This window comes from Mauremys mutica, chromosome 9, assembly GCF_020497125.1.
Source record: "Mauremys mutica isolate MM-2020 ecotype Southern chromosome 9, ASM2049712v1, whole genome shotgun sequence".
Lineage (NCBI taxonomy): Eukaryota > Metazoa > Chordata > Testudines > Geoemydidae > Mauremys > Mauremys mutica.
This window is the reverse complement of record NC_059080.1, coordinates 69933303-69959745: the sequence shown is the minus strand read 5'-3', so window position 1 is coordinate 69959745 and position 26443 is coordinate 69933303. Positions and strand designations below refer to the sequence as shown.

Sequence of the window (26443 nt, the reverse complement as noted above, 5' to 3'; positions counted from 1 at the left end):
CATCAGACTCTCCCCTAAGAAAAGTCTGTGTCCGATCCACACGCTCCTCTGCGGCGGTCGGCTTTCCCCCATCTCCTAGTTTAAAAACTGCTCTACAACCTTTTTAATGTTTAGTGCCAGCAGTCTGGTTCCACTTTGGTTTAGGTGGAGCCCATCTCTCCTGTATAGGCTCCCCCCATCCCAGAAGTTTCCCCTGTTCCTAATGAACGTGAACCCCTCCTCTCTACACCATCGTCTCATCCACGCATTGAGACTCTGAAGCTCTGCCTGCCTACCTGGCCCTGCGCGTGGAACTGGGAGCATTTGTGAGAATGCCACCATAGAGGTCCTGGATTTCAGTCTCTTCCCTACCAGCCTAAATTTGGCTTCCAGGACATCTCTCCTACCCTTCCCTATGTCAGCACAGCTGAGATTCTGTGTTAGTTTGAGGGGCTGTTGATTCATCTGAGTGAGTGTTTTACAATGTGTACATTATAGATGTGCTCCTTCTCAACTGAAGTCAATCAGAGCAGGAGCAGGCATTATAAGCTTCCTTCAGAGGAACAAATTTCTATTCTGAGGGAAAAAAAGACAACTGAAGTATATCACTGTGACTAATGTCCCTAAACATAACTGAGAGACTGTAAGCAGGTCATGTCAGAGATCTAGTGGAGTTAGAAGACCTGGGTCCTATTCTTGGCTTTGTCACTGACCATGGGCAAGTCACTTCATCTCTCCGTACCTCTGTTTCCCCTCCTACACTTAGTTTGTCTTGCCTATTTAGATTCTTAGTTCTTCAGCACAGGGAATGTGTCTTGCTATATTTGTACAGTGTCAACACAATGGGGCCCCAGTCTTGGCTGCAGACTATAGGTGTTATCATGGTACACATAGTAATAATGTTACCATAGTTATTCCAGTTCATGCTGGTGTAACTCCATTTGCTTTGGTAATTTACAGTGGTGTAAATGAGATTAGAATCAGTCCCTATGTATTCAGACAAGAGCATTGTTGGTCTCTATAAATAAAAAAAAATACTAATAACAATGAATCTGTTGGAGCCTTCGATGCAATCCTGGCACCATTTGGTTTGTAACAACTCTTTCTTTCATCAGACTGAATCAGTTTCTGTGTAGAAATTGTAATTCATTGAATGAAAGCCACAATCTCTGCAAGAGACCAAATGAACTGTACCAGGCTGCGTCACCGGGATCAAACACCTCTTTTTGCAATCAATATGCTTGTTGGCATTCTCAAGAGAAAGAGGTCATGGGATGTTCATGCATGGAGACTAAGTTGCCCTATCTCCCCTATAAGCAGATGGGGACCCCCCACTCTTCTAGACCTTTCTGTTGGTAGGAATGCATATAGGTGGGAATACTAAGTTAAGGATTTCAGAAGAGGGATAGAAACCGAACTGGGCTATTAAGAGAAAGCACAACAACCTTAACTATGGGACGGCTACCATTGCCCAATAATAAAAGACCATGGAGAGTAACTTTAGAAATTGAAACGATGTCTGTGACACACTTTGAAATAAGGGAGTGTGGTAAGACATGCGAGCTATAAAAAAAGCAATTTCACAATAGGAATAGGACCGGAGGGAACAGTTTGGTAGATAGGATGAAACATCTGATTTTGGAAGATTTAATTCCCTCGAAGAAAATCTAAACTTTTTACATTAACATTAAGAGTCCAGTGAAATCCTCTTAAAGTGGCAGCACAAGAATAATCCTCTTCCTTTGTATGTCTGCTGCTTTCTTCTTAGGTTAATCCATATGCATCACCATTGCTATTATTACTGTAGTACTAAGAAGACCCCAGCATGCCAGTTAGTGTACAAACACATAGTTCCTGCCCAGAAGAGTTGACAGTCCAGATAGATAAGACACACACAGCTTGAGGGGAAACAGAGGCAAAAATAGCTTACCTAAAGTTAGTAGCTTAGGTGAGATTAGAACTCAGGTCTTCTAAGTACCCATCTGCTGTCTCTGCCACAGCACAACCACATCCCCTAGCCTAGGCTTTAAATATAGAATCTGGGGTATGGAGAAACAGGTATATCAATTTTGTATTTCTAAAGCAATGAAAAAAAGGTATAGCAACAGGACTTTATTCTGTGATAAGAAACACAGTAAGAATAATGTGACTGCAGTGTTTTATCTAACCATGGAGACTAGTGACCCAAAACAAGTGGCAAGAGAACAGGTCATAGGGATATGCCTACTTAGTGTTTTCCTGACTTAATAAACAGGGAGAAAACATGTGCTCCTCCCTGGCTCCTCCCCACCTTCTTCCTACTTTTACATATACAGGAACAAATCTTCTAGTCTGAGTTCAGGCAAAAGTCCCTTTATGGTCAATGAAGGATGTATGTCCTGTTCTGTGAGCTCTACCATGTACCATAATATCTGTAATGCCGCTTGCACGGAATACCTCTATATAGCTATATCTGTGTAAAGAGCCAGATTTTGCCTGCCCTTAGTGTGTGCAGGGATTTGGGGATGGCACACGGAGCTCGGCTCCATAAAAAAACCAGGTGCTATAGCAGTCCCTGTGCTCCACAGGGAGCAAGACTTGCACTTTCTTGCCACCTTGGGAGTACAAATCACTGAAAAGCTAGAGGGGCAGAGGTATGACCATGGCCCACACCACAGCAATCCTCACCTGTTTGCAGAACTGGTCAACTGCACTAGAGGAGCACACGGTCTCTGTATGATACAGAACTGAAGGCAGGATTATGTTTTGCCATTGACTTCAGTGGGGCCAGGATTTCACTGCAGAACTCTTCCTGGGTTAGTGTGGCTTCGTACCAGCCCCTGCTTCATACCAGCCCCTGTCCTAATAGAAACAACCAAACCCTTAACCTTGTTTCTCTCAGAACTTTGGGGAGGAAAAATAATCCCGTATTTCTCTCTCCATAGTGGAATAAGTTAAAAACCTCCTTTGTTGCCTGATAATGTACATAGATTTGGCCTCTATTGTTTTGGATCTTTCTGTACTCTATGATGAACTAAAGAACGATAGTATTCCACCCACTGGCATACTGTCTGTGGGTATGGGCAGAGATCTCATACTGTACTGCTTTCCAGCCCACGTTCTGAACTTTCTATGCACGTTCATACCAAGCATGTATATTTAGGCAGTCTATTTAATGACGATCCCTGGGCTGAGAGGAAGCGTTATTAGCAGCATTGTTATTTCCTTCATTGGATGATTTGTTTTTATTTGTACTTCCTACTGTTGCCATCATATTTATTTTTGATTAATTCCCATTTTCCTATCAGTGTTAGCACTGGAAATTCCACCCCGTCTCTTCATTTCTAGTTTTCTACTGTGTCTGTCATCCTTTACATTTTAAAATCTAATTTGTTAATGCAATTAGAATTTATGACTGATGTGTCTACTGTGAATCAGCACCAACACTCAGTTTTTAATGACTCTTCATGAGAAGTTTAGTGAGTTTCAGGAACAAGTTTCTAGGAATGTTCATGCACTACTGATAAGACGATTTATCATAATTTGTGAAGTCATGGGTTCTGTCTGAATGTGAAACCCTGTGGGGTCCCACCCAGGATGTACAACTGCAAATCTCTTGTTTTAACATGCTTCTCTTTTCATATCCTTACAAATGGTGGCTTCCCTACCTCATGATGAGGCAGCTCCTTTCAATGGTAAAATGAGCATATCGGTATCTTTATATTTTGAATTTTCCTGGAGCAGCATGGAGGGCTACAGTCTCTGCTATTGCAATTTGGTATAGCTAGGGCTGGATTAAGCATAGGCACTATCAGTCCAGGTTTAGGGTTCCAGCTCCTGGAGTCAAATGATTACTAGAGCCATATGGGAGCTGGAATTTCCATTTCATGGGAATGCCCATGATTCTGAAATTTGTTTTCATTGATCATTTGAACAAATTATAAAGAATTTTGAAATTTCCCATTACATTTTTTTTTAATTTTGTTTTGGATCAGTCAACATTTTTTATTTTGTGTGACAAAGTTCCTCCTCTACCTTGGTGGGTCCTGAGCTTATTGGCGGATTTTGCTAGCCTCAGAGATCTTCCTGTGTTAGATCAGGAGTTGGGAGGTTTTGGGGGGAACCCGGGCCCGCCTTCTACTCCGGGTTCCAGCCCAGGGCCCTGTGGATTGCAGCTGCCTATAGTGCCTCCTGTAACAGCTGCATGACAGCTACAACTCCCTGGGCTATTTCCCCAGGACCTCCTCCAAACATCTTCTTTATCCTCACCACAGGACCTTCCTCCTGGTGTCTGATAATGCTTGCACTCCTCAGTCCTCCAGCAGCACACCATCTCACTCTCAGCTCCTTGCGCCTCTTGCTCCCAGCTCTTCACACGTGCACCACAAACTAAAGTGAGCTCCCTTTTAAACCCAGGTGCGCTGATTAGTCTGCCTTAATTGATTCTAGCAGTTTCTTGATTGGCTGCAGGTGTTCTAATCAGCACGTCTGCCTTAATTGTTTCCAGAAAGTTCCTGATTGTTCTGGATCCTTCCCTGTTACCTTACCCAGGGAAAGGGGACCTACTTAACCTGGGGCTAATATATCTGCCTTCTATCACTCTCCTGTAGCCATCTGGCCTGACCCTGTCACATTTGATTTTGACTTTTTATTTTTCTATTATAATCTAATGTAACATTTCTAAAGGAAAGGTCATTTCAAAATAAAAAAACTGAAACATTCTGTTCTGCTAATGTCAGTTGTTTTTTCAAAATATGATTTGGTCAAAATTGACATGTTCTTGCAGAACACTTCAGTATTGATAATTGGATATTTTTGGACCAACTCTAATAATTAGAATCTAAGCTCTAATTTTAAGGAAAAAATTTGGCTTTTAGCCCTAACAAAGAAAAGCTTGAACATGTGACTGATTGTTACCTATGCAGTCATGTCTGCCTGAATCTGCAGGCAACCTGAAACAACAATTCAGAGTGGTGTGAACAGTTATTCCATATATCTAAATATGGTGTTAAAAGCAAACCCTCTGGTCTGGGTGATCTTGCCAGAACCAACCCAGCAGAGAACTCAGAATGGAGAAGAGTGCAGTGGGCCCAGCTCCCCACTCAAACAGTTGACATTTCTGTCACCCCTGCCTCTGAGAGACGAGGAGAGCGCTGCTAACACCATTCTAAGTGGGCAAAGGCACAGTGCAGGGTTGGGCCATGGGGGTAGAGTTGAGGGTGGCCCATGTCATAGTTTCCCTAGAGCTCCAGATTGCCTTTAATCCAGCCCTAAGTGTAGCTCGATTGGCTTCATTGCATCAGTTGATATGAGTTAAATTATAGAAATTGGAATTGTCTCAGCAAAGAGTTTGAGTCAAAGAATTTTTTTTATAAACTTATCAAAAGCTTACAACTTAAGACCCTGATTCTGCAAAGATGCAGTCACATGCTTGCCATTAGGCACATGTGTAGTCGCACTGAAATCATCATGTGCTAGCCACAAAATCACTCACATGTGTAAAGTCAAGTATGGGCATAAATCTGTGCAAGATCAGGCCTAAAGAGATTAACAGCATAAGATCACTAATAATAATGACAGGTTGCAGAGGAACATCCAGAGCTATACAGCAAGGGCTAACTGGGATCCTCAGATGTGTATGTCGGTTTTCTTGTTGTTTAAAAAAAAAAACTCTAGAAAACATATTTGGGGCAAAATCCTACCAGTGTTGTGAGTGTGTGAGAGGCAGGAGCACTATAGAGAGCCTTTTCTCTGCACAGAACACCCACCAAGCAGTAGGGCAACATGATCTATTGTATGAGGAGGCCCTGTTATCATCTTTGAAAAAAATTTTCTCCCCCTACCCAGGGGATTGGCCAAGTGCTAGGTGCCCCCAACCCACCCATGCAATTGGCATCAAGCATGCTGGAGAGAATGCAACCATAACCATTCCTTTCTGGAGCAAAGTAATGAGAGCTGCTAAACGCATTGCCTCAGATTCCCTGAGCAGTCCTGAACTGTACTAGCAGGTTGACTCTTTGACTTTCCAGTGGATTATGATTAATCTGCTTTGCTCCCAGCCCTTCCCACTGCTTTGCACCTTCGGTGAGTTACATATCTGCTTGTATCTCAAGGAACTTCCCATTTTATTATCTCTTTGACATTAATAGGATGTGTACAATATGCCCTGGAAAGCTCTTTGGGGCAGGGACTGTCCTTTTGTTGTGTTTGCACAGTGCTCAGAACAATGGGCTCCTGATCCGTGACTGGGGATCCTACCCACTAATACTACATCAATAATAGTATCAAAAATGGGAAGGAAAAATTTATCATGAATTCAGAGGGCCCCCTGAATACAACAATGCATTGGAATAGAATCTGCTACTAAATTTAATTTCTTGGCTCCAGTAATTATTCACAATTCTACAAAAATAGTTTATTTGGGGCTCAATTCTGCAAGCTGCTGAGTGCCTGCAGGGCCGCCTGGAGCTGCTCAGGGCTGAGCCCTTATTGCCTAACATTTTCCTCTTAATGAAACTGTTGATCTTCACTCATTTGTGACGGCAGCTTGGAGTTCTCTGAACTGGCAAACACTTTGGAAGAGATGTTACTGTCGTCTTTCACAACAGTCAGCACTTTGGAAACATTCCCCTTGAATAATGTTAAAAACAATTCTTGTTTCTATAATTTAACTCATCCATATCATGAGCACCAATAAAATTAAACTGCTACAGATTCCAGGTCCATGTCTTGCCAAGAGCTGGCATTATGTTCTGAGCCAAGTAATTCATTATAAACAATGAGTATTTCACTCCTACAAGTGTGCACAGTCTTGCAGGGTGTGTGTGTATGTGTATAGCTGGCACTGGAAGTGATGAGTTTTAGATCCTTGCATTCTGAAAGATATCAACAGAAATAGCTACTAAAGCTGTGCTGTTAGAGAAAAACATGTATTTACGCGGGGTTCAGTTGGGCATGATCTATGAGAACACACACATCAAAAAAGATTTGGAGACCCAAGTCCAAGAATCATTTACTGTGTTAGTTTACAGGGTGTAAAAGTATTAGGATATCAGAGGTTAATGTATGCACCTAGTCTCTATGTGTACAGTGTTCTTTGCAACACTATTGGGGACCCTTAGAAAAGTCACTATGAGATTTAAAATGTAATGTTGAAGATGTCAGGGTGTGGTGCATGGAGATGCCCAGGAGAGAAACAGAGACATAAAAGCGGGAGTTGGGTGGGAGGAAGAGAGAGAGAAGGAATCCTAAAGGAAGGGAAGAAAAGATGGATACTGAAGTAGTCTGCCCAACAATTGGTTTTTAAAATTCTGTTCATCCTTCTAAGAGGCGGAAGTCTGTATTCTGCTGTAGCAGTGCCTAGCCACTTGTTGATCCAGAATTATGCTTTTTGGGAGCTGGGCCACAGAGGTGTGGCCAAAACCACAGAAATCAAATATTTGTATTAGAGTACAGTTGTAGGTAAGTTACAGTGCTGACTAGCTGATAAATCAGCATTCCCTCTGTGGTGCACAGGCACTTTGTTTTCATCTTGGGTAAAAGGTTAATTGTTATATTCTCCTCCTGATGTGTAATTTCCACTCCCATGAATAGGGTTTATTAATGAATCAAGGGGAGACTTAAAACTACAGCCCTGAATGATATGATGGTTCAGAAAGGTGCCCTTCTTTCAACCTAGACCCCTTTTCTTCTCTCCAACTTCTCTGAAATGGGTTCAAGAATAGACAGAAAGGGAGAACCTGCCATCACCATGACTGATACCTGTGGGCAACATTCCCATGCACTCAGCCATAACTTTTATGAGAGGATTCCTGGTGGGAAACTCGTCCAACAAGACAAATATCTTTAATGGGACTAAAGGTCAGCACCTCTGCTGGTGCAAATCAGCACAGTCGCATTGACTTTGATGAGCTATGCCTTTTTACATCAGATGAGAATCTGGCCCTCGAAGAACTGCTTTCTCAGCTAAAACAAAAGGATTATGGCAACAAGGATATCAGGTTCTCCACTTCTGTGTACCCCTAGCTGTTTCTGCCAGGTGCCTCCCTGCCTCTGTTTGTGCTAGCAAAGGAGAAACCATTGCTAAGTTCTATACAGGGTATGCAATGACACACCTTCTTTTTTGTCCTTTTTATCCCTTCCCAATGCAAATCACATGATCGTTATAAATCTGATGAAATGTTGCCAGACAAGAACCCCAAAGTAAATGCAAGTGACTAGATATGAAGCTATAGTTGCTCATTTAACTCCCATCAGCTTCTTCCCTTCCATGCAAAACCTAAATGTATATCGTCAAGGAGTCTTCTGCTCCTCTTCCTTCAGGACTACTGAGAGCTCTTCTTAGGGAAATGGGTTCCCATACTTTTTACGAGGGTGAAACGCACATGGAAGCTACTGGAACTTCAAGTTTTGCTTGAGGCCTTGTCTACATTATGGACTATCCCATTCTGGCAATCTGTGGCCTGCAATCAGTGTAACTGCATTGGTACTGCTGACACTTAAGAGTAGACAATGTTTGCAATGATTGAACTAATTGGGATGTTCCCCTTTCAAGTCCTTTTAGTTTAATTGTGCAGACTCCAGCTAGCCTTTGTTTATACTTAGAGGATCATCAGATACACTGATCATGGCCACCAATAGCTGAATCTGTTCCTGACTGAAGACAAGACCTGAGTAAGGAATGAAAAATGCTTGCCATGGAAAGAAAAAAAACACAGCTTACTGGTAACCCATCCCTTTTGCAGTCTGAAGTCATCCTGACTGAGACATGATACAATATTTAGGGGAAGAGGGAAAGCAGAGAAATTTACTATTGTAATTTAAAGCTGATCCCCTGTGTTAGTATGTCTGTTTCCAGTATTAGAGCCTAAATAAGTAACTAAGCAAATGTATAAAGCTGTAATTGTATCCTTGATTTCGTGTTATACAAGAAGATGATTTATATAATTTTCTCAAGTAAGATACTTTATATATCTTTCCAAAGTGTCTCCGCCAGCTTTGGCCCCAACAATTGCTTTGATAACTGAGGCTGACCAAGAGGCCACACAGTCTTCTTTAGTAACTTAGCCATGAGATGTGATCAATCATTTGAGTACTGTCAAAGAATGTATTTTACACTTCACTGGCAAAACATTTGATCCCAGACCTGGTTACTGGGCTCTGAACACGCTGTTGTTTACTGTGGGTTTTTCAGATGAATTTTGCTTTTTAAAAATGTTCCAGAGAAATCATTTTTTCCCTAATAAGATTATGAAGGTACAAAGCAAATGTTTGGCCTCATTGGGAAATTAATTATCTGGAGTGACTGATATGTTGCTGGAAGAATCAAATAATAAAATACAGTGTTGCTTGTCTACATCTGACAATGTGGATTTCTTGTGAAAAATTGCTTGAAGTCCTGGATAGCACCCAAATGTGAAATCTTGTGCTGGCTGGAAACAGTGAAATTCTTAAAATGGCTTCATCTGAAATGTTACAACTAGGATTCTTGGCTGTAGGTTAAAATGGTTAAAAAAAATTATTATTCAAGAAAAATTAGAGTGAGATGCCGAACTCCTAACTCATGTTGGTGAGGAATTACATAATAGTCTCCTTGAATATTATAGACAATAAGGGCTTGTTTCTTCTTTAACACCAGTTTTACATTGGGGTAACTCGTTTAACCTCACCACTGATTTGCACTTAGGTAAGAATCTGATTCTGTTCCCTCTACTCCCACTGAAGTCAGATCTTAAGCATACTGTAGAAAACTCACACTGAAAATACATGCAATGTATTTGGCACTGTCTTCGTGAGGGAACACTTGCGGGGGACATGCAGGGTCACATGCCCCCCCAGATTTCTGCCAGGGTTCACACTAGAATGTGGCCAGCAGCAGCCTTTCGGCACTGTATGGGAGGGAAGGGATGGGAGCTGCTTCCAGCTGCAGGGGAGAGGGATGGGAAGGGATGATCTGGCCACTGTATTTGCACAGCTCATCTCTTTCCCCTGTGGCTGGAAGCAGCTCCCATCCTTTCCTTCATGCACCATGTCAAAAGGCAGCTAACACTTCCTCCGGGCTTCTGCTGGCCACCAACATAACCCAGCCGCCTACTGGCCTACCTCCCCCACTCTGTCTTGCTATAGTGCGGGCAGGCAGGGATTAAGCCCTAAGGACACATTGTGCATCAGGGCTCAGGAAACCTGACTGTCTGGGCTTCAGCAAACCCGGCCAGAGAGGTGGCTCAGCAGGGGAGGGTGCCAGGGGAGAGAGCAGCTCCATGCTCCCTGGGGGGCATGACCTGAAGGGATGGGTGAAGAGGGTTCTAAGCTCCTGCCTGGGGGACTGCTGTGGAGCCTGCAGGGTTGGGGTGTAAATAGGCTGGAAATCACTTCCCTCCCTGCCACTCCAGAGCTTAGCTAAGGGGTGGAGAGGCTACTCTGTGCCAGCGCTGTGCAGGGCTTTGGCACACGCAGGGCTTGACTCCTTCTGGCCAATGACTTGGCCAGAAAGTCTTGGCCTTTCCTGGGGCACCTGCCCAGGCAGAGGCAGTGGGGAAAGGAGCCTGCTGGCCAGGCTGCTGGGTGAGCTGAGCACTCTGACCAGGGGCTGGTTCTCCACACAGTGCTGGGAGCAGAATGTGTCCTGCCATGGGGTGAGGGGCAGCAGGGTTGGGGGCGGGTGAAGAGGGAAATCAGGGAGAGGACAGTGAGAGGGGAAGCATGTAAAGGGCCGATGGGTGGGCAGCAGAGGTGACACATCACAGGTTGCTGCCTAGTGCTTGCCCACACTCACCGGCCACCACAGCTCGCAGCCAGAGCTGTCCGGAAACAGGACAAGGGGTGAGGCCCTGCTAGCCGAGAGCCGGCACTCAACAGGGGCTGTGCTGATGCCCCATTGGGGGAGCGGCTGGCCCAGCAGGCTGCAGTTTTTCCCCGCCACCAGCCTTGAACACCCACCCCCATCAGCAACCACTGGACCCTCTCACTCACCGCTGGTGAGCGGTCAGCTGGCGAGCAGGGATCCAGCCAGGAGCAGGACCCTCCAGTACTGATTGGGGTGCAGGGGAGGGAAGACAGAAAATATGGGACAATTTGCCCGTGTTTAAGAAAAAAATGGGCTTAAATACAGGACTGTCCCTTTAAAAATGGGATGTCTGGTCACCCTACCTAGAGATCTCCCACATACAGGCTTTGTCTTGACTAGAATAAAAGTTGTCGTGGTAAGATGTGTTAGCTAATGCTATAATACCATGGTAAAACCTAGCCCTGACAACGAGTTTGTCTCAGGGAGCTTGAGACTTTAGATGAGTTAAGATTTTTAACATAATTAAAGACACACAATTTTTAGTGACTTCTTTTAGGGCCCCAGAATGGAGACTATTTTAAAAAAAAAAAAAAAGGTAAATCTATGGGCATGCACAGCCAGGCAGTAGATAAGGTCTGACAAAAGGCTACTTGCATAGGATCATAGAAGCGTAGGACTGGAAGGGACCTTGAGAGGTCTTCTAGTCCAGTCCCCTCCACTCAAGGCAGGACTAAAGATTATCTAGAGCAGACGTGGGCAAACTACAGCCCGCAGGCCACATTGGCCCATGGGACTGTCCTGTCTGGCCCCAGAACTCCCATAGGGGAGCCTAGTCCCCAGCCCCTCCCTCACTGCTGTGCGGGCTGCGCTCTGGCCCACCGCTCCCGCTGGGCAGCTTGGGGAGTGCAGCTGGCTCTGGCCGGGTGTCACCGCTGCGAGCTCCTGCTGCTGGTAAGGGGATGGGAAGCGAGGGGGTGGGGAGTGGGTAAGGGAGCGGGGAGTTCTGAGGGGCATTCAGGGAGGAGGGGGTGGTTGGATGGGGTGGAGGTTCTGTGTGGTGGTGGTCAGGGAATGGGGAACAGGGAGGGTTGGGAGTGGGAGTCCCAGGGGGCCTGTCAGGGGGTGGGGATGTGGATAGGGGTCGGGAGGGCAGTCATGGGACAGGGAGCGGGGGGGGATAAGGTGGTGGCATCCCAGGGGGCAGTTAGGGGTGGGGGGTCCTGGGAGGGGGTGGTCAGAGGACAAGGAGCAGAGGGTGGTTGGATAGGGGGTGTGAGTCCCAGGGGAAGGGGGGCTGTCAGGGGGCACGGGTGTGGATATGGGTCGGGGCAGTCAGGGGACAGGGAACAGGGAAGTTAGATAGGGGGTAGGGGTCCTGGGAGGGGGCGGTCGGGGACAAGTAGCGGGGGGGTTGGATAGGCTGGGAGTTCGGGGGGGGGGCAGTCAGGGGGCGGTAAGTGGGAGGGGGGGATGGGGGAGGCAGAGCCTTCTCTACCCGGCCCTCCATACAGTTGCACAACCCCGATGTGGCCCTCAGGCCAAAAGGTTTGCCCACCCCTGATCTAGAGTGACCATCTCTGACAGGTGTTTTTCTAACCTGCTTTTAAAAATCTTCAATGACAGAGATTCCACAACCTCCCTAGACAATTTATTCCAGTGCTTAACCATCCTGACACTTAGGAAGTTTTTCCTAATGTCCAACTTAAACCATCCTTGCTGCAAGTTAAGCCTTTTGCTTCTTGTTCTATCTTCAGAGGTTAAAAAGAGCAACTGTTGTCCCTTCTCCTTGTAATACCTTTTATATACTTGAAAACTGTTATCATGCTCGCCCTCAGTCTTCTCTTCTCCAGACTAAACCAACTTGATGTTTTCAATCTTCCATCTAGGTTGTGTTTTCTAAACCTTTAATCATTTTTGTTGCTCCTTTCTGGACTTTCTCCAATTTGTCCACATCTTTCCTGAAACATGGCACCCAGAACTGTGCTCAATACTCCAGTGGAAGCCTAATCAGCACGGAGTAGAGCAGAAGAATTACTTCTCGTGTCTTGCTTACAACACTCATATTAATACATCCCAGAATGTTTGCTTTTTTTGCAACAGTGTTACATTGTTGATTCATATTTAGCTTTTGATCCATATGACCCCCACATCTCTTTCCGCCGTACTCCTTCCTAGGCAGTCATTTCCCATTTTGTATGTGTGCAACTGATTGTTCCTTCCTAAGTGAAGTACTTTGAATTTGTCCTTATTGAATTTCACCCTATTTATTTCAGAGTAGGGCTGTCAAGTGATTAAAAAAAATTAATCACGATTAATTGCGCAATTAAAAAAATAATCGCATGATTAATCATGCTGTTAAACAATAATAGAATACCATTTATTTAAATATTTTTGGATGTTCTCTACATTTTCAAAAATATCAATTTCCATTACAACACAGAATACGAAGTGTACAGTGCTCACTTATATTTATTTTTTATTACAAATATTTGCACTATAAAAAACAAAATAAATAGTATTTTTCAATTCACCTAATACAAGTACTGTAGTGCAATCTCTTTATCATGAAACTTGAACTTACAAATGTAGAATTATGGACAAAAAATAACTGCATTCAAAAATAAAACAATGGAAAACTTTAGAGCCTGTGAGTCCACTCAGTCCTATTTCTTGTTCAGCCAATTGCTTAGACAAACAAGTTTGTTTACATTTACAGGAGATAATGCTACCCGCTTCTTGTTTACAATGTCACCTGAAAGTGAGAACAGGTGTTTGCGTGGCACTGTTGTAGCTAGTGTTGCAAGATATTTACATACCAACTGCGCAAAAGATTAATGTCCTTCGTGTTTCAACCATCATTCCAGAGGACATGTGCATGCTGATGACAAGTTTTGCTCAATAACAATCTAAGGGCTTGGCTACACTTACAAATTTGCAGCGCTGCAGCAGGGTGTGAAAACACACCCTCTCCAGCGCTGCAAATTGCGGCGCTGCAAAGCGCCAGTGTGGTCAAAGCCCCAGCGCTGGGAGCTCTCTCCCAGCGCTGGCGCTTTGACTACACTTAGCGCTTCAAAGCGCTGCCGCGGCAGCGCTTTGAAGTGCTAAGTGTAGCCACAGCCAATAACAGTGCAACTGACACATGTTCATTTTCATCATTTGAGTCAGATGCCACCAGCAGAAGGTTGATTTTTTTTTGATCGTTCAGGTTCTGTAGTTTCCACATCAGAGTGTTGCTCTTTTAAGACTTCTGAAAGCATGCTCCACACTTTGTCCCTCTCAGATTTTGGAAGGCACTTCAGATTCTTAAACCTTGAGTCCAGTGCTGTGGCTATCTTTAGAAATCTCACATTCGTACCTTCTTTGCGTTTTGTCAAATCTGCGGTGAAGGTGTTCTTAAAATGAACAACATATGCTGGGTTATCATCCAAGACTGCTATAACATGAAATACATGGCAGAATACAGGTAAAACAGAGCTGGAGATATAGAGTTCTCCCACAAGGAGTTCAGTCACAAATTTAATGAATGCATTTTTTTTTAACAAGCATCATTAGCATGGAAAGCATGTCCTCTGGAATACTGGCCAAAGCATAAAGGGGCATACGAATGTTTAACATATCTGGAATGTAAATATCTTGCAATGTTGTCGACAAAATTGACACATGAACGCCTGTTCTCAGTTTCTGGTGACATTGTAAATAAGAAGTGGGCAGCATTATCTCCTGTAAATGTAAACAAATTTGTTTGTCTGAGCAATTGGCTGAACAAGAAGTAGGACTGAGTGGACTCGTAGGCTCTAAAGTTTTACATTGTTTTGTTTTGGAGTGCAGTTATGTAACAAAAAAAATCTGCATTTGTAAATTGTACTTTCACAATAAAGAGATTGCACTACAGTACTTGTATGAGGTGAATTGAAAAATAGTTTCTTTTGTTTATCATTTTTACAGTGCAAATATTTGTAATAAAAATTAATACAAAGTGTACAGTTTGTTGTAATTGAAATCAATATATTTGAAAATGTAGAGAAAACATCCAAAATATTTAATACATTTCAATTGGTATTCTTTTGTTTAATGGTGCGATAAAAAAACTGATCAGTTGTGATTAATTTTTTTAGTTAATTGCGTGACTTAACTGTGATTGATTGACAGCCCTACTTCAGAGCATTTCTCTAGTTTGTCCAGATCATTTTGAATTTTAATCCTATCCTCAAATAAAAATCAGTATAACCCCTCTCTATACCATTATCTAAGTCATTGATGAAGATATTGAACAGGGGACCCCATGTGATATGCCTTTCCATCTTGATTGTGAACCACTGATAACTACTCTCTGGGAACAGTTTTCCAACCAGTTATTCACCCACCTTATGGTAGCCCCATCTAGGTTATATTTCCCTAGTTTATTTATGAGAAGATCATGTGAAAGAGTATTAAAAGCCTTACTAAATTCAAGATATACCACATCTACTGCTTCCCCCCATCCACAAGGCTTGTTACCCTGTCAAAGAAAGCTATCAGGTTGGTTTGACATGATTTGTTCTTGAATAAGGACTTCTTATACAAGGAAGGGTGAGAACTGGCATCTCTCTCCTTCCTCAGGCAAAAATCCCATTGAAATTAAGGCTGACTAAAGTTTTGAGATTAGTTAAATCCAACCCTTTTATATTGTACTAGTAATATACTACTTTAGTAGCAATTTCCAGCATGGAATTACTTCATAATTATGGAACTAAACAGAAACCTTGGATATAAACATCACTGAACATTAGTAGCATTCAGAATCTGGTCCAGGCTTTGCAAAGCCCCCTCACTTATTGTTGTGACATGCTGAACAAACACATCGCTTCCAAACAAATCCAGAAATTGCGAGTGCTTGAAATCTAGACCTGAATTTTTCACTTTGTATTCATCTTTACTTAATTTAGTAATTAATTTGGAACGCAAATATTTTTCCTGATTCCTCTGAAAGCCTTTGCTTCAAATATGAAATATGTCACTTTTCTAGACCGCATGTACAAAATGTTGCAGCTTTTTATACCTCCATGCTATATGGACTGTGAATTCTTTTGGCACATAGTTGATGAATTCTAAAGGAATGGCCTTCAGCACTGACATTCCTCTATATTTCTATGTTTTTGTCATGCTGTGGTGGGTTTATTCATTCTTCTTTCATCTCCTCGGAGTGAAAAACTCTGCATTCATCCAACCAATCTCTCTCTCTGTCTCACCCTCTCACTCATTCAGTCACACCATCTGTTTCCAGATTGCTGATTTCTCTGCATGAGTACCAGGTAACAGACGTGACTTCTCCCAATAACTACAGCAAAAAAGCTTTCACACACTTTCCACAATCTGTGAACATAAGATCAGTCTAGGATAACATGTCATGCCAAACACACATTGGAGGAAAGAATCCTGAAATCAGGCTGAGTGATAGTATTTGTAATAAGGTAATTAAGCAGATAGGTTGATTTTACTTTTTTTTATTGTTCTAGTATTTATTCGGTTATGATTCTGCAAATTTCACTACAGCTAGAAAACTGTGCTCAGCTGTATCATGAGAAACATTGCCTAAGAGTTAGTGCAGAGGACTAGATTCTGGAATTCTGGGTTCCACTGTTGGAGCTGCCTGTAGTATTCTGTGTCACCTCTGGCAAGTCACTTAGGGTTGACCCTGCAAAATATTGAGGGTCCTCATTTCCCAGTGATGGTAGTGAGAGTTGAGGATGTTCAGCATTTTGCAGAAACTGGCTTTACTTTCTTTGTTCTTGCAATGGGAATAATACTAATCTCAAAGGGGTGTTGTGAGGTTTAAATTAATGTGTGCGAAATTTTTTAAGATCCAATGATGAAAGGCAGTGGTATAGAAACACAAAGTATAATGTATTGTTAGTAGCTAAGTTCAGGGATATCTTCGTGTTCTGACTCTCTGTGGGTGGAATTCACCAGCATAACTGCACCAATGGACAGCCTCTAAGCCCACAGAGATTCATACCCAAATATCAGAAGGCAAAATTTGGTCACAAGATAAGTGAGAGGGTTTGATTTTTACATGACTCCTTCAGTGTCACTCTTTTCTGAAAAAGCAGCTTAGATTTGAAACTAATCCCCCTTTATTAAGGATACCCCTTTCCTGTTTTGTTTTTTGAGGGGGCAAGGAGAAAGCTAATATGTATATATCATAAAATTTGCTTCTTTATGAAGGTCAAAGTGATATGGGGATGCTCTTCTCGATATGCAGCATTTACATCGTTAGTCTCAGGCAAAATAAGTGTTTAAATGTAGATTTTAGGCTCTTGCATTGCCCCCCAAATAATACACATTTGAATTATTTAAGTCAGACAGATACTTTTGTAATTTGGAGCAAGATCTTCCTTTTCATTTTCTTTCTTCTTGTTCAATTTTGCTTCTTCATCCACATCTTCGAGCTTTAAAGATACAACCGTTTGTGTGTGTAGTTATTTACAATGTTTAGAAAAGAAATAGGTTGAATTAATCTTAAAGGCAGATACCTTCACTAGCCAAAGTGAGGGGAAAAAATGTATGATTTCCAAGCTATTTATGTAAAAAAAAAATTAAGCTATATAATGGTCATCTAACTGCTTTAAACCATTAATAATTACCTTGAAATTGTTAACTATTGTGGTTAACATCCACTGCAAGCTACCCTTAACAAAGGAATTGTTATCTGCTGATAATAATCAAGTTCTAAGCAATCATGATATTCTTTTGTTCTTTCTTCTTGTCTGTTGCTTTTCATAAGCAATAATTCCTGTTTCTCTGCAAAACGGAAGGACACATTCCTCAAGAACAACGGATTATATGTGTATTTTATTCAAGCTGCTGAAAGACAAACAGAAACAGGTTCCCTGAAAATTATTTAGATTAAAAATACATACATACAAAAAACCACCTTTTTCATCTTTGTGATAATACTAGTGCGCAAATACCATTAATAAAATTTGAAATGGAATGGAACCATCTGTTTACTTTTCTGAAGAGAGCTGTCTATATTATAACTATATTCAGCAAGGAGGTGCATGGCAGATACTAGCACAGCCTTTGATTTATTCCTGAAACTATTTTTCCCATTTACTGTGTATGTTCTCCAAATCCTGAATGACGCATATTGCAGTCCTACTTGTTCATTAGTGTCCTGTTCTACATCCCTTTTTTTTGCTTACGTTTTCACACATTTTATTAGTGTCATTATTATAAATTAACATGTTAACATGGATTGCTGCCCTTCTAGACAAGAAGGGAGTGTGAGACAAATGCCTGATTGGATCAAAGGACCCCACCACTCCCCAATACTGTAGTCCAGGGCAAGACAATAGTATCCAATTCAAATCAAAAGCCTTTCATACCCTCGCTCTGCTGATGAATGCAGATTACCTCCTTCTGAGATGGGAGAAAGTGGGCCAGATCACATGCCTGTGCAATTTGCCCTTGGCTTCTCCCCAGGCCATATGATTGGATATTCAGAGGATCTGTGGAGAAAACCAACGAATTATGTCAAGACCATCTTTAAATGTAAGTAGAAGTGATGTGTAATTTTACCCTTCTGTGTACCCTGGCAGGGCTGGCTCCAGGCACCGGTGGAGGAAGCATGTGCCTGGGGAGACACATGCTAAGGGGTGGCACTCCATCCATTCTTGGGGCAGCACAGTCTGGGAGGCTTTTTCTTTTTTGCTTGGGGTGGCAAAAATGGTAGAGCCGGTCCTGTATCCTGCTCTGGTACACTTGTCAGCACGAGGGAAGTAGTGAAACTAGCACTAAGCACAGTATAGAGCCCCTTGCAGGCTCAGGCCCCAGTTTAGCACAACTAATCCTCACTTGTAATAAACTTAGGTTGGGATGCCCAAAGATGAATTAGGTGTTTAAAAATGGGAGCTGGCATTCAACACCCATTGGCCCCTTGGAAAATCCCAGTCTTAATGTTTCATGAGACAGGATGAGTAATATCTTTTATTGGACCAACCGGTGAAAGAGACAGGTTTTCAAGCTCTTCTTCAGGTCAGTTTTTAATGGCAGATACTGTCTCAAATAGCAAGGTACAGCTATAGAGACTTATGTGGCCCTATCCTATGCAAAATTTCAAAGGGAAAAATCAATGCAACTTCAGCATGAACCCTAGATATGCCGGAAATTATTGGGTTCAAATTCAATCCTGGTTTGTGTGAGTGCAAGTGCATTGAAGAAATACTCATACATCCACTTACACATGGACTGACTTTACTCCATAAACCACATTCTCATTATATGAGGTAAAGGTTAAAGAAGAATTTTGAAAAATGTTATGTATTAACAATAACATACATCCTGTCACTGCCTTTATGTGAACCCCAACTTGGGCAATGTCCTGCACCACTGATATAAAGGGGTGATTTGCTACTGACTTCAATGGGATGTTATGGTCTAATAGAAATTGTTCTGTTAATAAACCAACAGCTGCTCACCTGTACCTTAACTGGACTTCATGCTGTACCTTCCATACCAAATGTCCCACTATTTTAATGTAGGGTCTAAGAACCAGACATAACTTCAGCAGTGGGGAAACCTGCAACAAACAACAGCTGACAGAACAGCTCAGACAGAGAGGGTACCTCTTCTATATTATAGAGCAAGCCAAAAAATCTTTTGAATTGCCCAGGAGAAGAACAGATCAGAAAATGTGATAGTATTCCTTTCATTGTGAATTTATTTCCAGAAGATCCTACAGACCCCAAGAAATCTATCCTCTGAATAAATGATGTAGCTAAGTTACCAAAGGCCATATGAAGATCATCATTGATTGCTTTCCACTGACCTCCTAATTTACAGAAATTTATTGTCAGAGCAGAATTAAGGTCTAACTGTACTAAGGGCTAGATCAGGGGTAGGCAACCTATGGCACGCGTGCCAAAGGTGGCACACAAGCTGATTTTCAGTGGCACTCACACTGCCTGGGTCCTGGCCACCGGTCCGGGGGGTTCTGAATTTTAATTTAATTTTAAATGAAGCTTCTTAAACATTTTAAAAGCCTTATTTACTTCATCTTCATCAATAGTTTAGTTATATTTTATAGATTTATAGAAAGAGACCTTCTAAAAACATTAAAATGTATTACTGGCATGCAAAACCTTAAATTAGAGTGAATAAATGGAAACTCGGCACACCACTTCTGAAAGATTGCTGTCCCCTGGGCTAGATTGTGATTTTAGACTCAGACCTGAAGAAGTAATGGCATTTAAACACACCAGTCCAGGAGTGCGCGCTCTCTGTGTGTGTGTGTGTGTGAGAGAGAGAGAGAGAGTTTGTGGTTGGCTCAAACACATACAACTAAGGATTTGTCTACATGGGGAAACTCAGGCCTGGTCTACACTAGAGGGTGGGGAATAGATCTAAGTTTTGCAACTTTAGCGATGTGAATAATGTAGCTGAAGTCAACGTACTTAGATCTACTTATCGCAGTGTCTTCATTTCACGGCTGATGCTCTCCCGTCGACTCTGCCTATGCCTCTCGCCCACTCTCTGGTGGAGTACCAGAATTGATGGGAGAGTGCTCAGCAGTTGATTTATCGTGTCTAGACTAGACATGATAAATCAACCCCCCGCTGGATTGATCACTGCTTGTCGATCCAGTGAGTAATGTAGATAAGCCCTCAGAAAAATGTACCCAAATTAACAAAAGACATGAATTTAAAGTGGATTAAGACCACATGTGCACATTCTTATTCAAAATTAAAGTGGTCTTAATTCATTTCCAAAGTGAATTAAGCTAAAATGAATTAAGGCCATTTTAATTCTGAATACGAGTGCTAGCACAGGGATTTAATGCAGTTTAACCAATCCACTTTAAATTCACACCTGTAGTTAATTCAGATTAAGTTTTCTGAGTTTCCCATGTAGACAAGCCCTCTAGTCATGATTCTTTTCCTCTTTGCTCCTTCATCAACTGAAAATTACCACTCTTTTTGTGCTGGCTCAGTTGCTATGGCCAGTGAGCGGGAAAAGGTTTGTATAGCATAGCCTCTGCTTATTTGTCACCCTTCCTGAACCCTTGTGTGCTCCAGGAAGCAAGTAAGAGGGCAAGTCACCTCCACTGGATCCTATAGCCCTAACCCAAAAGCTGGGTAGCCCATGTAGAGGCTTAAGGGATTCTCTTATACTGTCACAATAGGTGTGCTCTATTGTGATTCAAGGAGATGTGTGATTTGAAAAGATTATATACTCACTAGATCTGCTCACAAATTTTTGGACAGAAACAGTTTTCCACCCCAAAATGCTGATTCAACAATGTTTAAAACATTTTTAACATAAGGAAATTAAAAAATGTTGGAATTTCCATGAAACAGCAATTCTGAGTATTGACCAATGCTAGTATTCTGCTACAAGCAAGAATGACAGTATAAGGCAAAACCTAATATTTATTCCATATACATGGTTATGATATTCAGTATCAAAATATAGGATGCAAGGAACAATGTGTGGGCAAAACCTGCAATGATCTTGATCCAAAATTTAATGAGTACAAGACTGCAGCAGTTACTGGGAAAGTGGTTTAGCAATGATCAGTATCAAATGTGAAAAATATTTCCATTGGAAAAGTGACAGGGTCAGAACAGCATGACGAAAGAGAAAAACACAGAATAAATGTTCTTAAAATAGCACTTACATCAAACTATTAACCTGAATGCTAAAAGTAACAGGATCTGTTTGGATATTACGTAGAACAAACACTGCACTGCATAGATGTGTGTGGTTTTAAGGCTATTTCAATTCCACCAATATTTTAGCCAGTGAGAGTTATCTCATTCCACATGAAGAAGGCCTTATGTGCTGTGCTGGATGTATCAGTTTAGCTGGTCTCTATGTATCATCTGTCTGCCTCATGTATGTACTAGCAACATCTATGAAATGTGTAAATTTACTCACATGCATAATTGTTGAGAGGATTGGACCTGGGATTGCACAGTGCAGAATTTAAATTGTTATTGTAGACATGTTTTTCTCATACTGTGTTTATACAATTAAAAAAAATTAACAATTAGATTTTTTTTAACAGATGTTTTAGATTCCAGAATGCTAATTGGCTGGTACAGTGATAATAATCTGAAAAATATACCCTGCTTGCCCATTTACCTCACCTTAGATTAGGATTTTTGTTGTTTTCAAGAAAAGTATTTAGGCTTTTAATATTCATGAGCTAAGAATCTGTTTAGAGTATCTCAAGCTTTCAGGAGTAAGAGCTGCAACTACAGAAGTAGTAATAGCCGCTGCAAAGACTAAATGAACTTGGAAGTCAAAAATATTCATTGTTCTAACTTGAAAATGAAATTGATTAAATTTAGAAAAAAAGCAGGGAAAATAATCATTTTCTTAACAAAGAAAGAAATCAAATAACAAAAAAGAGAAGAAAAGTATAGAACTCAGGATAATCTTCATGAGAGAAAACATGAGTGTATTGAAGTAAAATAAATGATTAAAAAGGAATGTGGAGACAGAAGGATTGGACTTTGATTGCCATCAACATTTTAGGTAGTGAAAGTGACACAGACTGTGGAGGTATTTAAAAAAAATTCCAGGAGCTGAAATATTCTGGGTTCTTGGCCAGTGTAGGATTTGTAGATTCAAAAATTTGGAGGCAGAAGGGCCCATTCTGATAATCAAGTCTGAACGCCTGCATAGCACAGGCCATAGAATTTCACACGGTGGTTCATGCACCAAGCCCCTAACGTCTGGTTGAGCTAATGCATAGCTCCTGGAAAGGCATTCAATACGGAAAGCACAGAAAGCTGCATTATTGTAATCCGACTTGATCTCAATATATGAGAAAAGAAGAACACTTGAACAAGCAAACTACAGTGCCAAATAGAGGTGAAAATATCTTGTAAGGCTGGATCCAGTGCTCTTCTAAATCAGTGACTTCAATGGGCTTTGGTTCAGGCCCATAAAGCATGTACCATATAGTAGGGTAAAATAAATATGCATAGAACACAATCATCCACCCACTTGTTTTCCTGCCTGTATAGTAATACTTTAGGTATTTTTTTAAAAATGTGCTCATTTTCTATACTTAAGATCAAAGACCTGCTGGGAACTAAATACAGGCATTACAACTGGAGCTTGAAGTTATTTATAGTGAAAATTGAGACTTGAGCTCAACTACTTTGTTTGCTTCAGAAGTTCAAGAATGGATTTATCTAACTTTAATAAACACGTTGTTAAGGAAACCTAAATAGTCCAGAGCTCATGTGAAACTGCTTGACAAAGGTTTACAAACTTGCTCCATGGAGCTGGGAGCTGCGCTGGCATTGTGCTGAGGTGGGAATTTGTCCATGAAATGGCTAATGTGGCAGTACTGGTGAGAGGGGGGAACCCTTTGAACAGCCTCTCCAATAATTAAAGCCTTCTCTTCCTTTTGATGGTGTTTATCTTGTCTGTTTTATTTCTTTCCCCATAAAGTTTAATTAGGTTACTAGGCTGCTTTATGAGATCTAATTGAGTCGGTAGCTGTTAATACAGCACTTCACAGGACAAATATATGTGCAGGTAGAAGGAATTATTACCTTGAACCTCATTGCTGTATCCTTCTGAGTAATAGGAAGGGATTTCCTCAGAGTTTGGCTAAATACAGTCTCATTTCCTGCTCCACTTTAAGCTTCTGTGCCACATTTAAAAGTGAAATCTCCCTTCCACTCTCTCATATTTCTAGTACCTACTGTAGGATGTCAGTTGGAACTACGGGTTAGGCAACAGGAATATAATGTACACTAGCAAAATAATGTTTGAAGGATGGCAGATTGCAAAGTTAAAAAACCCTGCTTTCAATGAAGCTAATAATGTATTAGCTGTATTAGGACTGTAGAAACTGGGAAACATTTGACTTTAATTCTCATTTGGATCCAATCCGTTAAAGTTCAGGTTAAGCAAATGTAAATCAGTTCCTATGCCTTTGTCACATAAAAAGCATTAAGTACTGTGAACGCTAATTTGGGGATAAAAGGGACTTCGGCTCAGCGTTTCAATGCCTAACTTTAGGTGCTCTGCTGCCCAGTGGATTCTCAGCCCTGACTTGGGCACCCAAGTTCCTTATACAATGCATGGAGAGAATTAGGTGCCTAAGAATGGGATTCCCAGAAGCCCACATACTGAGTGGGGAGCCACCTAGGCTAGCCAGAGGAAATGAAAAGGAGAGGGGTGTGGGCTAAGCCATGCACCATCAGAAAGTTAGGCATCTAACTCTGGGTCAGAAGCAGGTTCTTCCTGCCATTCATGATTCACAGCTCTGAACCATCTCTTGGAATTAGGCACCTAAGCCCTTTCTGGCAAAAAAATGTGGAAGAGGGAAGTTTTGCTCAGTATTCAGAACACCCATTGGAACCTAGGTCTCCCATCTCCAGGAAAATGTCCTGACCACCAGGCTATAGAGTCGTTCTCTCGCATAATGAATAATTACTTATACAAATGTAGTACAGCTCCAACAGGAGACACTTAACCTCCAGAATACCCTACTCTCTCGCTATATGGGGACCTAGATTCAAGTCCCTGCTCCATAACAGGCAGAGAAGAGATTTGAACTGGTGTCTCCCATGTGAGTGCTCTGACAATTGGGTTAGTGGGAATCACCTCTGACTGTTTTATGCGGGGCCTGATCTCATAGGTTTGCTGTCTTAGGTGGCCTTTGAGAACTCTCTCTAGTCCCTTCCTAATGGGTTAGATCCCACAGGTGAGATAGGAGGGGAAATGCCTAGTTAATGAATTCTGCTTGATTTAATTGGCTTTGCATGTGCCCACTGGCAGATTTTTTCAGGACTTTATTGATGGAAATTCAGGCACCTAGGGAATTGAGGTGCCTTCAGGGTTGGGGAGCAGCTGTTTTGAAAATCTAAATTTTGGGTTTAGGCTCCTAAAGTGACGGCCTAAGTATTTTTGTGAATCTAGACCTTTGTATCTGAAAAGAATAGCATCCCTGGACATTTTATTATCATTCTCACGTGCAAGACATTCCAATACACATTATACCTTCACAATACCTGAAATATTTCTCTGGAACTCATCTGCTTACTGTACAATATTGCTGTTATCATCAAGTTGAAGAAATGTGAGGGTATGGTGATGAACGCTATTGTAGGCTGCAAAAAAAATATTTTTGTGAGTCACTGAAAAATATTAAGGTTGTTACACTAAAACTGTAGCCTGAATCAATTAGTGTTTGTAGGCCTGATTCCCCTTCTACTTCCATCAGTTGTACACCCACATAACTCCATTGGATCCACTGAAGTTACTTCTGATTTGTGTTAAAGTGAGTGGGGACTTGGGCCCAGAATATTATCTTGAAGGTTATGCCAATTCTTTTTAAAATACATGGTTAAAGGCTCCACCAGTTGGATTAACTGAAGTCCAGATTTTCATAGTGAACAAGCAGAAAGTCAGAACAAGCAGAAAGTCAGAATAGTACTTGTTCAACAATCTAAACTGACTACAAATGGCATCTTTAAAGAAGCCAGGATCCCTGTGCTTCTGTACAACAGAATGTTAACAGTATAGAGCAAAGTCAAAAGATTGGAAAGGGATCACCTTTTCCTGAAGTTTACATGCATCTTTTTTGATGTTTTTTCAGTGTTTGTGGTTTTCCTACAGGAAAGACTGATGAGCAGGTTTGTGTGGTTTGCAAAGCATAGTTAGCATGTGAATACCATGCAACTGCATTTTACTTTTCATGTGTTGCAACCAGTTTTTTAATGCTAATGGTGGTTAGATGGTTCATGGTGACATACAAAGATCTACAAAGTGTGTGGGTGGGTATGTTGGTTTAAGGATTTTTTTTCTGCCATATTTTTCATTAAAAATTCAAGTCTTATCTACCCTGGAGAATTCTATGAATGATCTGAGAACTAGGTAAGTGAACTCTGATGATGCCTCCAAGCCTTATATATAAATATTGCTTTCCAGGATCTTTATTTTTCTACATAAGCATGCCCCTGCATCTTTTACTCACATGACTCATTCTTACTCATATGACTATCTGTAATGAAGTCAAAGGTGCACCATATTTAGTCAGGATTAAAGCTTGAAGGATCAAGTCCAAAACTTGTAACGAAGTTTTGCCCTAGGATTCAGATCTGATTAGTAGATGAAATTTATGGATAAATGCTCTGTTTAAATCTCACCATCAATCTGAACATAAATATTCCAAAACATCCACATAAATTACCATTTTGGCCATTTAGCCTCAGAGTGATGACCTCTGCCATAGCAAAGAATGGTAAACATGTACACAAGTCATACCATAAGCTCAGTCCACTTTGGAAGTATGCGCATCTTCTTTACAGTTAAAAATAGCTTAATTTAGATCCCAGTGTAATATTTGTTCTTTAAACATCACATGCAACATGGCATTCAAGCCTGTTATTCAACACACATAATGACAAATGATCTTCTCACCATGTACTGCATCATTATGAATGTCTTTTTCAGAGAACAAAACAAGTATGTTTCAAGATAGCATCAAATACACATGATCATGAAAGATATCAAACAGCTTTTCTGATAGACTCTGTTGGTACAGTGAATAACATTTAACCTGTAGGAGGATTAATATAGACATGATATGTTATCTCTGACTCTTTGACCATTACTGAAGCACAATACTTGATAGTGTTATCCTTTGTCAACCATGTCTAATTGATTAGGCTACTGTAACATTTTTATTCT

The 26443-nt window shown here is 41.4% G+C and overlaps 1 long non-coding RNA gene across 1 annotated transcript; it reads right to left on the bottom strand.

Moving 5' to 3' along the window:
• Positions 1–17468: 17468 nt before the first annotated feature.
• LOC123377788 lies at positions 17469–19282 on the bottom strand. The gene is made up of 3 exons (XR_006582331.1): positions 19204–19282; positions 18112–18234; positions 17469–17587 (listed from the first exon to the last, which is right to left on the bottom strand). It is a non-coding gene; the product is annotated as an uncharacterized LOC123377788 (long non-coding RNA).
• Between the last annotated feature and the right edge of the window lie 7161 nt (positions 19283–26443).